Below are 14,300 nucleotides of genomic sequence, written 5' to 3' on the forward strand. Positions count from 1 at the left end.
TTGATTCGAAAGATTGTTCATCAAATTGGAAAGAATTCCTAAATGAACAAAAAGTTTTATGATCAAGCAAACTATGGCGCAGCTAAAGAAAGACATCCTGAGGGAACTTCGAACATAGAGGAGAGTTATGCACCCAAAGATTGTATGCCTGTTGAGGAGCAAAAGGAGATACGAGAAATAAGAGAACAAATGTCCAAGATGATGGTTAAAATATCTGTTTTGGCCAAAGGAAAATAGATTCATGCACAAAAAGAGAGAAAGGTTAATGAACATAACCCTGTAATTTCAGATATGCAAGATACTTATGATTTTAACCAATTTGAGAAATTACAGACAGTCATCATTCGTATTCACAAATTGTCTGGAGATACCCAGGAAATGGTGACAATTATAAAAGCTCTTAGAGATGAGAAGAAATCATGTAATCTGAAATTATCAAAGTTTAGTCTACTCCCGACATCTGAAACTCAGGTTTAATCTAGGACAAAAGGTGGTTCTCATTTTGATGTTATCCCTATATCATATAAAGAGTTATATTATAAGCTACTTGAAGCGTGAGAAGTGGTTCTATACTACATAAATCCGATCCAACCTCCATATTCAAATTGGTATGACATCAACGTTTATTGTGAATATCATGCCGGGACTCAAGGACATACCATTGAGAATTGTCTTGCCTTCAAACGTCGAGTCCAAAGTCTTTTGGATCATGGAATCTTAAAGTTTATGATAAATGATCAACCTAGTTTGGTATTTAAAGATCCTGTTATATTAATACCAAAAGTATTCCACACAGATCTTGTTAGATTGGTACCAAAAACATTCTACGGTAAGAGTATCAGTCGGGGCATTTAGAATAAAGGAGATTTCCAAAAGATTAGTCAAGCCTTTCAAAATGATGGCATAGGAAACACCCAGAAGAGTGGTTAACAGGGGTAACCAAACTAAAAAAGAGTTGCGATATACATGAACATCTTATCAAATAACTCCGTAACCATAAAGATTCCCTTTCAAAGGAGAATGAGCAACATTGCCTACAACTCCGAAGGTTGACACAGAAGATGAAGGAAAAAGAGAATGTCATGGAAGAAGTTGCAGTCCAGACAAGAAATATGGCCCATAAGCTGATAGACTTAGCTGACTTTACAAGGAATTGAAGCAGACTGATAACTCAACTTTTGAGCATGAATGGAAACTAACTTGGTTTTAGAGAAGTTAAGAGGGAAAGTTATCCTCTATATGTAAAGTTTTGTTGAAGTTAGGACTGAAAGTTGTCCCTTACATGTAAAAGTTTTGTTTGATGCACCGGAACTTTTGTGTTCAATGAAATCTGTTCTAAGATGATCACTCTTGAGTAACACATTTTCATTTATGCATTTGCATTTTGAATCATTTTGCATTTGTATTTTTATGTTTGCTTTTGTATTGCACAATTTGCATTCTTATTTTTGTATTTCTATATTTTTTTTTGCATTTTCATGTTACATTCACATATTTACATTTGCAGTTTGCATTTTTGGATTTTTACGTTTATATTTACATTTTTATTCTTGCATTTGCATCTTTGCATAATTACATTTTGTCTCAAACTATTTTACATGCATTTAATCATGAAAATATGGGAATAATTCGTGGAGGATTCCATGACAGAATTTTCAAAATCAAATTGGAGCTAACTTTGTCTTCCTAAAGAAGGATAATAGCCATGAATGAGATTTTATCAATGGTTGGTAAAATCGAGAAACTGCAAGAGCAACTTATCAAGACTCAACAAGAGATGATTGGTCAAATAAAAAAGTTCCAGAGTGATTCAAATGAACAAATTGATCAAGCAAAAAAATTCCAAGATGATTCAAAAGAGCAAATGACAAAATTAATGGATATGATGAATATTGTGATTCATGGAGAGAAACCCTTAGAGGATCCCGTTGTAACATATTTGAATGGGTTTATGAATGTTAGTGGTATAGTCCAATGCAATGGAAACAAATGAGCAAGAACTTGTCAAGAAATGTGGAAATCTAATAAGTCTCCAAAAATCGGGTATGATCCCAGAAAAGGCGACAAAGATCAAGTTGAAGCGAAGCATAGAAGAGGTTCAAAGGCCATTGAAGAAAGCAAGGAAAAGAAAAAAGAAAATGATACCTCTTATTCCAATTCCAATCTCATATTCAGATTTATTACCATTTCTTTTTGAAAATGACCTCATAACACCAATTCCTCCAAGGCCTAATACTTATTTGCGACCAGATTGACAGGGTGTCAAGAATTCATGCAATTATCATTTTGGAGAGTTTAGCCACTCTACGCAGAATTGTAGGGTTATGAATTTAAAAGTCCAAAACCTCATCGCAGAAGGGTTGTTATGTTTTGAAAATGGGAAACCTAAGCTCCTCAAAAGTTCAAAACTGGTCGAGAAAGAGAAATTTTTGAATTATTGTCTGTCTCATGATGTTCAAGAGTCAAAACATTCAAAGCAAACATTTTGGTCATTATTCATATGGTCTTCAAGAAAGCAAAGTAAACAATTGTAAAGAGACAGTGATGTCAAGGGAGAATCTACCCCGTTTTCCTTCAGTTTCATGCAACAAGGTATATTACAAGTTGCTCCAAGCCCAGATTATTACTCCATGTCGAGCTAAGCTTTTTTTGCTTCCATACCTGAGTTAGTATAATGAGAAACTCTCTTGTGATTATCATGTTGGCGCCTGAGGGCACTCCATTGAGATTTATGGTAACTTTAAATGACAGGTTCATGACCTTTTGGTTTAGGGAATCATAGATGTGGATGTTAACAATCAGTCTGTTTTGGTCAAATAATTGGGAATCAAACCCTAAAATAGAGTTGGTAGTATCAAAACAAGTGAAGTACATGCCGTAGAGGACGAGGAAAACGAAGTACTTAAGCCAAGGATAAAACATTCAAATCTCAATACCTCTCTGATTATAAATGATAAAGAAGTAAAAGGAGAAGTAATTTGAGACTGGCCTATGGGTTTAAAAAGGAATGGGGCAGATGTAACCCAGAAGACACCTCATACACCTATATCAGATTTTTTGAAAATAAGTGAGGTAGGGGCAATTTAAGGAATCTGGGGAATACTACTCCAATTATAGCTGCAATGAGCATTCAAAACCAAGACAAAACTGTCATTACTAAGGAAAGTTGTTATGGATATAAAATCAAGCCCAATTTTCAGTCGGGGGAAGAAAAAGATGATGATGGAGACTACTCATGAGGAAGAAGATATTTATCTGAAAGTTTATCCCAATAACTTGACATAAGAAATGATCAAGAAATGGGGGGCAAATAAAGATGAAAATCATGGGCCAAGTACACACCTAACAATCGAGGAATGATATAACAAGTTAAACAAAACAAGTGGAAGTTGTTATCTACCACTGTAGTACCTTTTTATTTTCAGCATCTTGTTTGAACTTGTTTTTTTGTTCCTTTCTCCACCTTTTGTGCAATAAAAAAATTTGTGTTGCTTTTAAGGTTATGAGCATTGACTCAATTTTGCAATCTTGCAGTTCTTTGAATATCAATTGGATTAAAAAACTCTGCATGATTAGAGTTATAATCTTTGACAAAATATCAGGATTGAAAACCAGAAAAACAAGGACCCTTGACCTTACTTCAGAAGAAATATACCCAAACACTATCCTATTACAAATATGAGATAGCATTCTCCTATTGAAAAGAATTACAAAAGGCTTGGTATTTATATATATGAGCGTACAAGATGGGGCATCGTTTGTGTATTGCAAAACTGACTAGAGTACTTTTCTATTGATGACGTTCGATGATGAACATAATTTTTACAAATCAGTTGCTTGGGAATTGAACTCTAACAAAGAGATTTTCTAAATTCCACCAAAACACCTATACTATAACATGTTCTTCTTAACAAGCTTAAGAAAATAGATTTGGATACCCATGTTATATTATATATACAATAAAGCTTGAGTTATCCCCCTAAAGCAATTGGTTAATAGCCCCGGCTTTATGGATAATATTCAACTAATTTGTTATGCTTGAGTTATCCCCCTAAAGCAATTGGTTAATCGCCCCGACTTTATGGATAATATTCAGCTAATCTTGGGGTCGTGGGATCGAGTCCAACGGAGGGTATTTCATAATTCGGAGGTCTCCTACGGAAGCTGCTCTTAACCTGGTGTTGGGGGCAGCCTACTATCCTACCTCCCCCTTACCCCATTACATATGGGAATAAGGGTCAGCTAATTTTTATTCAGCTAACCTATTATACTATTATATGCAATAAAACTGTCCCTCTAGAGCAATTGGTTAATCGCCCCGGCTTTATGGATAAGTTTCAATTAGCCTGATAAAGGTGATTATATTATTATATATAATAAAGCTGAATTCAGCTAGCCAAAATGGCAAATGTGTTAAGAGATGGACTAAGGATGTTAAGAAACACCTATTATAGTCAACTTCACACGAGCACTCAGAAATTTCATTTTTAGATCAATATTTTCGCACTGCTTTTGTTAGAATTTGCAAAGCTTTCACAAATGGAATATTTCAGAGAACTGAAATAGATGTAGTCTAGATAATCTAGTAATTGGAAATATTAGTTGCGTCATTTTGTACGCATTCGGTTAGAATACCAAGTCCTTAAAGTGAGGCATATGACAAAGTTCACAAAGAGCGAGAGAGGAGTGTCATCTTAAATAGATGTAACCATAGAAAAATAGGAAAGCCATCCTGAAGCCAAACCAAATTTTGATACTTGTCAAAGAGCTATAATTCTCAAACATTAAAGAGTTGTTGATTCTTTTGATATTCTTTGAACTCATACTTATGATTTGATTCTATTGTGAACCTGTAAGAAACAATAATTTACAAAATTCTTTCATTCTTTGATAAAGAAATGAGAAAAAAACATTTTCAAACAGGACAATCTCAAATGAGGAAGGTCATTGAAGCAAGTTGTTGCCTATTCTACTTCTATTGTAGAAAAAGAATAAGCAAGGACAGAATGATGAAGCCTTTCACATTCTTGAAAACAAAAATCCGTGAGTCCATTCAGATGATGTTTATTTGTTCTAGTAAGGTTGTTATATGGGATGCCACTAACAACAAGGTCGAATCCGCCAAATCTACTCATAAATTGCTCCAACCGATCATTATTCAGTTCTTGCACATCTGCTTTCAAAGGTATGATGAGCCGGTAAAGGGTAATCTCTGCACCACTGATCCCAGAGAAAAGAGACAGAACATTGATACCCCTGGGGAACATGTCTCTTAAAACCGAAAGATGATAAGCCACTGTGTCAGCCTGGAATGGATTATCAAGCAATTTATACCACTCTATCCGACTAGGTCCCTCTAGATCCAAAACATTGGGCACCTCATTCAGGAGAGGCACATATCTCAGACATTTCCGTCCGAATAATTGATTACTTCTTAATTTTGGGACCATATTAAGAGAATCCCTCAAGTTATGAAACAACTGTTGTTTAGTGACACCAGAATAAGAGCATTCAAGATTAATAGATTTGTGCGCGGATAGAGCCACGAGTACCCTCAATGGGCCATTAGCAAAATTGAACCTCGTGGGGATCATAAGATTCAAATCAAACAAACATTGAGAGTAAGCCTTACAATTTAGAATGTTGAGGCATTTTGAAGGCCCAATTTAGACAGATCCAAATGGGACATCTTGAAGGCCCATTTCAAACAGAAATAGAATGTTGGGGCATCTATGTAGGGTATTTTTAAGGCTCACAGCAATATGAATATTTGGGCATTCTTGGAGGCTTATCTCAACAAGAAGAAAATATTGAGACATTTTGAATGCCTATTTCAAACAGAAATGATCCATGTTGGGAATTTTTTTCACATCAACAAAAAGAATATATTGAGGCATCTCGAAAACCATTTCAGACAGATCCATTTGGGGCAATTTGAAGGCCCACATCAGTATGAATATTTGGACATCTTTGAAAGTTCATGTTTGTAAGAAGCAAATGTTGGGGCATGCTGAAAGCCCATTTCAATCAGAATTAGCAATATTGACACATTTTAAACGTTTGCATCAGTAAAAGATGGGGCATGTTGAAAGCCTATTCCAATCAGAAATTGGAATATTAACTCATTTTGATCGTTTGTATTAGCAAATGTTGGGGCATGCTAAAGGCCCATATCATCTTATGGAAAAATCATTACTTTGAGCAAATATTTCCAATGAGACATAAAGGTATGAAGAATGAAAATGGTGAAGCAGTGACAGTTAAGCTGACTATACATAATTGCTTCATTCATCAGGCAGTTGCATTAGGGTCCTGAAAAAAAAATATTTACTCAGCAAGTATGGTTTCAAATACACAATCTTCTTAACCATGTGTTGCATGACAGCGTGTTTTTTTGTTAAGCTACATCACGATTGTATGGATAAAGATGGTCCCCAGGCAGACCATTCGATCCAGGGTTCAGTTCCTCAAGATCTCGGCTTTGAATTTAATTTTTTTTTTGTCAGTGATGATTAGAAATATATCTTTAAGATTACTAGCAGTTAGTTTCAATCATATTGTTGGGGTTACGAAGCTATTTTTCACAACAATTTTCGCCTACTTGATAACATTGAAGAGAAATGCTCGAGATTATGTATATTACCCTTATTCCCATTGTTATTGGGGTTATCATTGCCAGTCGGGGTGAACCGAGTTTTCATCTATTTGGTTTATCATGTGCGTTTCAGCTATAGCAGCAAGAATCCCAGAGACCTCTTTCCATACATGGCTCCCATAGCTGTTGTGTTTCTACTTTCTACAACACTCATTATGGAAGAAAACGTGATCGATATCACACTTGCCCTTGCCCGAGATGATATAAAGATCAGTTGGTATCTCTTATTCAATTCGACATTAGCATATTTTGTGAATTTGACCAACTTTTTAGTCATGAAACACACCAGCATCCCATTTGTATTCCCACTGAGTTTTGTTCTCAAGTAGTCTTGTGACATCATAAAAAAGCTTTGAACACTATGCAAATAGCTTCACTGGAAAAAATTTGTGCAGAAGCCACATGAAATTATGAATGTGATACTAAATGTATTACGAACATTTGTACAGAAGACATAGGAAATGATGAATGTGTTGTCAAATATTTTACGAACATCTATGCAGAAACCATATGAAAGGATGAATATGTTGTCAAATGTATTACGAAAATCTGTACAGAAACCACATAAAATGATGAATGTGCTGTCAAATTTTTTACGAACATCTTAGCAGAAGCAACAGGAAATGATAAATGTGTTACCAGATGTTTTATGAACCAGTGATTATGGTGTTGAACCAATGTTGCAATCATATGGTATTTCTATTTATGGACCCAAGATGAATTTTGACTTCTTCAACCCCAAGGTTAGAAGTGAGATATGATGAAGATTTCTTTCCATAGAAGGGAAGCTGAAATTTTGTCAAATATTTTACGAACATCTGAGCAGAAACCACATGAAAGGATGAATGTGTTGTCAAATGTTTTACGAATCAGTTATGGTGCTGAACCAATGTTGCGATCATATGTTGTTTCCATTTTTTATTCAAGATGAAGCATGTCATCTTCAACCCCAAGGTTAGAAGTGATATATAATTATTATTTCTTTCTACAGAAGTGGAGCCAACTAAGATTGAACAATATATTGTTGTTAAACATCTCAACATGATATGGTCCAAGTTGCCTTATTCGAGATTTGATTAGATGAGGAGACATGAAAGGAATTAGGATAAATCCTCTTTGTGATGTGTTCAAGAGTCAAATCAGAATAGACTCTACTTTCTTAATTAATCCCTATTGAGTTAGACATATCTACATCTATATTCTTTAAATATGATAGATTCACTCTCCAAAGATGATAGATTCTCTTTTCAATGATGAAAGATTTATTGGATTTCTACACAAGTGCAGATGAAGAAAGTCGGTGTTATTAAAGACAAAAATGGGATATCAAAGTCATAATTCTGATTACGGCAAGAGTTCCATAAATGAAACATTTCTTCTGAGACTTTCATTAAACAAATATACAGATTGATCAGATGATTCTTCAGAAATATAGCATAAGTTGCTACAACATTCCAAAGGTAACCCTGAAAATAAATGATCAAGTGAAGGAAGACCGAGTTCGCCACTTTGAAGTCAAATGAAGATTGCATAAACATTCAAGAATTCAGAAGAACATCATTTGCACAATAGATAATTCATTACATCGATACATTTGATTTCATTCAAACATGAAGTTTTACAGATCTTCGTATGAAAAAGAAGATTCATGATGAAAAATATCTTACAAAGGTAAGGTAGAATTCAAACCTTAATTCCAGAAATCATATCAGGAAAGGCAAACATCTGAAGAATAGATGGTCTTAATCCACAAAAAAAGTATTATTTTGGGGCATGTTACCTAATCAACCAAGTTATTTCAAAAAAAATGAGAAAACGGTTTTCAAAGTTTCTCATTTAATCTTTTCTGAAAATGAAATTGTTGAATAGTAAGAAAACGATTTCCAAAGTTTCTTACTTAGTAAACTATTTCCCACATCTGTAATCCCTTCAGTGCATGATGTTTTCAAAACCTTCGGGTCATCCATAAGACCTACAGTGCAGGATGTTTTCAAAAAGCCTTCGGGAGCTTTTTTGATGTTTTCAAAACCTTTGGGTCATATATAAGACCTTCAGTGCATGATGTTTTCAAAGCCTTCGGGTCATCTGTAAGACCTACAGTGCATGATATTTTCAAAAAGCCTTCGGGAACTTTTTTGATGTTTTCAAAACCTTCAGGTCATCTATAAGCCCTTCAGTTTATGATGTTTTCAAAACCTTCGGGTCATCTGTAATACCTTCAGTGCATGATGTTTTCAAAGCCTTCGGGTCATCTGTAAGCCCTTCAGGGCATGATGTTTTCAAAGCCTTCAGGTCATCTATAAGTCCTTCAGTGCATGATGTTTTCAAAGCCTTCAGGTCATCTGTAAGCCCTTCAGTGCATGATGTTTTCAAAGCCTTCCGGTCATCTGTAAGTCCTTCAGTGCATGATGTTATCAAAACCTTCGGGTCATCTGTAAGCCCTTCAGTGTATGATGTTTTCCAAAAGCCTTCGGGAGCTTTTTGATGTTTTCAAAACCTTTGGGTCATCTGTAAGCCCTTCAGTGCATTATGTTTTCAAAGCCTTCGGGTCATCTGTTAGGCCTTCAGTGCATGATGTTTTCAAAACCTTCGGGAGCTTTTTGATGTTTTCAAAGCCTTCGGGTCATCTGTAAGCCCTTCAGTGCATGATGTTTTCAAAGCCTTCAGGTCATCTGTAAGCCCTTCAGTGCAAGATGTTTTTAAAAAGCCTTCATGATCTTTTTAAGATTTTCAAAGCCTTCGGGTCATCTGTAAGCCCTTCAGTGCATGATGTTATCAAAACACCTTCGGGTCATCCATAAAACCTACAGTGCAGGATGTTTTCAAAAAGCCTTCGGGAGCTTTTTGATATTTAAAGCCTCCAGGTCATCTGTAAGACCTACAGTGCAAGATGATAAGACCTCAGGGCCATTCATAGGACCTCTGGACATAATGTTTTCAACATTTCCATCCTATTCAAAAGAAGCCAAATGAAAAAATTATCATCTTTTTCGTCTTTGCTCTATTCTTGTTAACATAATAATAAGCAAAGAGGGGCAGTTGTAGACACTAATTTTTTTCATTTTTAATTATTATTATTATTATTATTATTATTATTATTATTATTATTATATTATTATTATTATTATTATTATTAAATAAAAAAATTATATTACAAGCCCAGATCCCGGGAGCCTATTTAGATATTAGAACCCAGTCCTAGTTTACAAGCCCAACCTGGTCCAGGCCCAAGACTGACCCAAACCATTCTAGGGTTTGTATCATCTCTGCTAGGGTTTCTAAACCCTAGCCCCAGCTGCCGCCTCAAGCTTCCAGAAACTTGCCGCCGCTCGTTGCCGACGCTCCCACTGCCAGGTGACCCAACCCGCTACAGCCACGACGCTGCCGCCTCGACGAAGCCTCCAGAAACGCCACGAAGCCCCCCACGTCGAAGCCCTATGGTGAGTCACTACCATAGCTATAGTGACTCACCGAGGGCCATTCCTTTAACCGGTCCGAGAAAGACACTGTGGTGGCTATAAAAGCCACCACCGAATATGCAAAGAAGGAAGAACACATCGACAACAACCAACACCAACGAAAAAAAATGGGAACCAACAGCCACAAAGGGGAAGCAACACAACAACTCCAAACCAAGAAACAACAAGCAAAACAACAACAAAGAAGAGAAAAAGAACGACTTATCCTCGGAGAACTCAAACGCCGCCAGAAATCCTTGTAAAAACCGAGGTAAAAACCTCAGTTATCGCTTAGATCTAGGCTAATTGGCAATTTTTTAGGACAAAAGGGCTTCGAAATAGGCTTTAAGGTGATCGGGGCTTTGATTTGGGGTAGGTTTACAAATTTCGGCCCACGTGAGTGGTGGCCGGCGGTGGCTATCGCCACCGGAGCACGGTGGTTGGTCGGGACCGATTTTTTTCCGGTGTGGGAAATTAAGAGAGAGATGAGAGAAAAAAAAATTTCTCTCTGTTAGAGAGAGAAAAAAATGAAGAAATGAGAAAATGGCTTAGGGGGAGTCGATTATAGGGTATTTATACCCAATATGAAACGATGTCGTTTCAGGGTATAACTGTGCGTTTTAGTAAACCCCGTCCACAGCCCTTCAGATTTTATAAACTTCTATTTTAGTCACTCATATCATACTTTTAATTATTTTAATTTTGTTCTTGCATTTTATTCTATTATATTTTAGTCCCTAACATATATATGTTTATATTTTTAGGGTAAATAACTGATTTAGTCACTTATCATTTAGTTAATATTTATTTTAACCCGATTAATTAATAAAGGATAAATTACACTGTTAATAATTATATTTTATAATATTTTGAATTATGTACATTAATTTAGATAATTTATATTTTAATATTATAAGTTTTTTAATTCATTTTATTTTGGTCATTTTATTTCTATTTTTTTATTATTGTACTTTATTTTTCAATATATTTAAATTAGTATTTTACTTTGATTATTGTTTAATTATTATTTTAGTCATTCTAATATATATATATATATATATATATATATATATATATATGCATATGAAAGATTTGTAAATAAATTTCACAAATTAATAGTATGTATTTATTGTTTAATATCAAAGAAAGGGAAGTCTTAATATAACTAGATGTCCTATTCTAGTATTTTAAAAATAAATAAATATCCTACTTATAAAAACCAGAAAATACATATTGTTTTATTTAAATTATTTTCTTAGGAAAAATTATTATTTTTAATATTTATTTATTTTTCAAATATTAATAAAGGGCAGTCTTAAAGTAACAATATGTCATTTTCTGATGTTTTAAATAAATAAATATTTTATTTATAATTTATAAAAATTATTTAATATCTTTTTCTTCCTTAGAATTATCCGATTAAAATACGAAATAATAGGATCATAAATTAAATTTATATTCGAATTCTTAAATTCTAATATTAGAGACAATTTATAATTGACAATGACCAATTTTGGCCGCTGTGGGGTGTTAATCATTCCCCAAACGTAATCGACATCGAATCCCTTTTTATTATTAAAAAGAACGAATTTTTAGTTAAACGCAGACCAGTTTATCTGTTAACTGATGTTTTCTTAAAAACTCTTTTGAAAGATGATTTTTAGGTATTCGACCTACATAATCCAAAAGGCCGATGGCGACTCCCAAAATATTTCAATAAAAACCATTTATCCATATTATTTTCCCGTCAAGTAAAAATTCGTACCCGGACGAAAACCGATTACGACAGTTAAAATTTCATATTAACGCATATACATACTTATACGTTTATAAATAAAATTAAATTGAATTTAAATTATCATAAATAAAAATTTTAAATATATAAATTTAAACTTATTTATTAAAATATTAATTTTTTAACTTATAATAGCTTAGAACTAAAAAAAACTTGATTTTTATAATGATGTGATCATTGAAAAATGATTATGAGAGATGTTTTATAATATGACAATCATCCCATAATTATGAGCACCTATAATTAACGGTGAATGTTCAATTGAGTCGAGTAGAGCAAAACAATTTCGAGTTATTTAAGTTTACAAGTCTCAATTTATAACTCAAATTTGATTTGAATTTTTTTTAGTCAAGTAAAGTTGTTCGAGTTTCTATTTAAATTAATCATAAATATTTATAATATTATAACACTATTTGTTTTTAATTTAAACTTTTTTCATAACTATATGCAACATATATTTTTATTCATATTTTTTTATATGTAATATATATATATAAAGTAAAGTCGATAGACTCAACTCAAACATAAAAATTAATCTACTGATTATTAAAAAATAAGTTATGTAATTTTTATTTTATAAATTGACTCGAATTTAAAAAAAATCGATTCGAATTAACTAAAAAAATAAATTTTTCGAGTGGATTCTAATTTTAATGATAGCTAATTATGATTAGGAAATTTGTAAATGTTAGTTATGAACCGATAAAATACTCTGAATATACTCTTTTTCTATTGATACCAACCACATTGCTCTAATTTTAAATTGAACAAACGATTATGTTATTAGTGGTAACAAACGTTAAGGTAAACAGATTTGGGAAAGAGAAAATCGCCTCAGTGACCAAAAAAAAGTTATAATATACGATTTTAACCAACTTTTTTTGGATTTGCCAAAATGACCAACAAAATCGCAACGCGAAATAAAAATCGCAACGCGATCCCCAGAATCGCAAATCAGTTTCCAAAATCGCAACGCGATTCTTGAAAATCGCAATGCGATAGTCAAATTCGCATTGCGATTTTACAAAATCGCAACGCGAATATGAAAATCGCAACGCGAACACATAAATCGCAATGCGTATCCGTAAATCGCAACGTGTATCCGTAAATCGCAACGCGTATGGGTAAATCGCAATGCGTATCCGTATATCGCAACGCGTATCGGTAAATCGCAACGATAATACATAAAATCGCAACGCGTATCCGTAAATCGCAACGCGATATTTAAAGCGCCATTATAATCGCTACGCGTATTTTATTTTCAAATTACAAAAACGAATATTAAGACAAAATCCCGTAATCGCAACTCATAACCTAAAACCTAAAATCACAACTCAGTCCCATCTCCATCTCTCACTCTCTACGGCGAAGAAATCCGTCCCCATCTCCGAAGATTTCAGTCCCCATCTCCGGCGAAATCCCTCACAACCATTCACGGTCAGAAATCCCTCACAATATTCAGAAATGGAAAATCAACCTCCGAGGGTTAGTTTTTTTAATTATTTTTATTTTGAAATGTTTGCATTATTGTAGGTTTTTCATATTGAAACTGATGATAAGTTTACTGGTCATTTCAATAATAGATTAACCATTTCACTTAGATTTCATTTCGCGTTACGATTCTCTCGTTGCGATTTTCATTTCGCGTTGCTATTCTCTCGTTGCGATTTTCAAGTTAGTATTTGTCTTTGTCTTTGTTCTGTCTTTTGGTTGAAGTAATGCAATCCATTCAAGTTTCAATTTGCAGAAGAGTCGCAACGAGATAAATGAAAATCGCAACGAGAGAATGACTGTCGCAACGAGAGAAATGAAAATCGCAACGAGAGAATCGCAAAGCGATATGAAAATCGCAACGAGAGAATCGCAACGCGAAACCAATAGACAAAACAAAGACAAATACTAACTTCAGGGTATTAGTTTGAAACATATTTTTCTTTGTTATCTGATGCATTTTGTGAACTATGATAGAATAATGACTTGGGTGAATACAATGCAAGTTTGAAACATATTTGTCTTTGTTTTCACTGTTTAAATATCATGTCTGTTTATTTACTGATTTTTGTATTTAATTATTTAGCGGCCCGATAGAGTGGATGCTTTACGTCGGGTTATGCTTGCACGACGGAGTTCACGCATCAGACAGCGTGCTCGTGCTATTAAGTCTCCGTACACCCCAATAGTGCGAAGACACCGCAAGAAGAAGCCCGACTCGCCTGTCATCCCTCAAGAGTCCACTCCTATCGTTGAAGAGGCCCCCCCTATCATTCCTCGAGAGTCCCCTCCCACCGTTCAAGAGGCCACTGTCATCATTGAAGAGGTCCCTCCCACCATTCAAGAGCCCGATTCACATGGCGTCATATGTAGGCTTCTTGAGAAACCCTCTGACGTGCCG

The sequence above is a fragment of the Hibiscus syriacus genome, unplaced genomic scaffold (genome assembly GCF_006381635.1).
Source record: "Hibiscus syriacus cultivar Baekdansim isolate YM2019G1 unplaced genomic scaffold, ASM638163v2 tig00005294_pilon, whole genome shotgun sequence".
Taxonomy (NCBI): Eukaryota; Viridiplantae; Streptophyta; class Magnoliopsida; order Malvales; family Malvaceae; genus Hibiscus; species Hibiscus syriacus.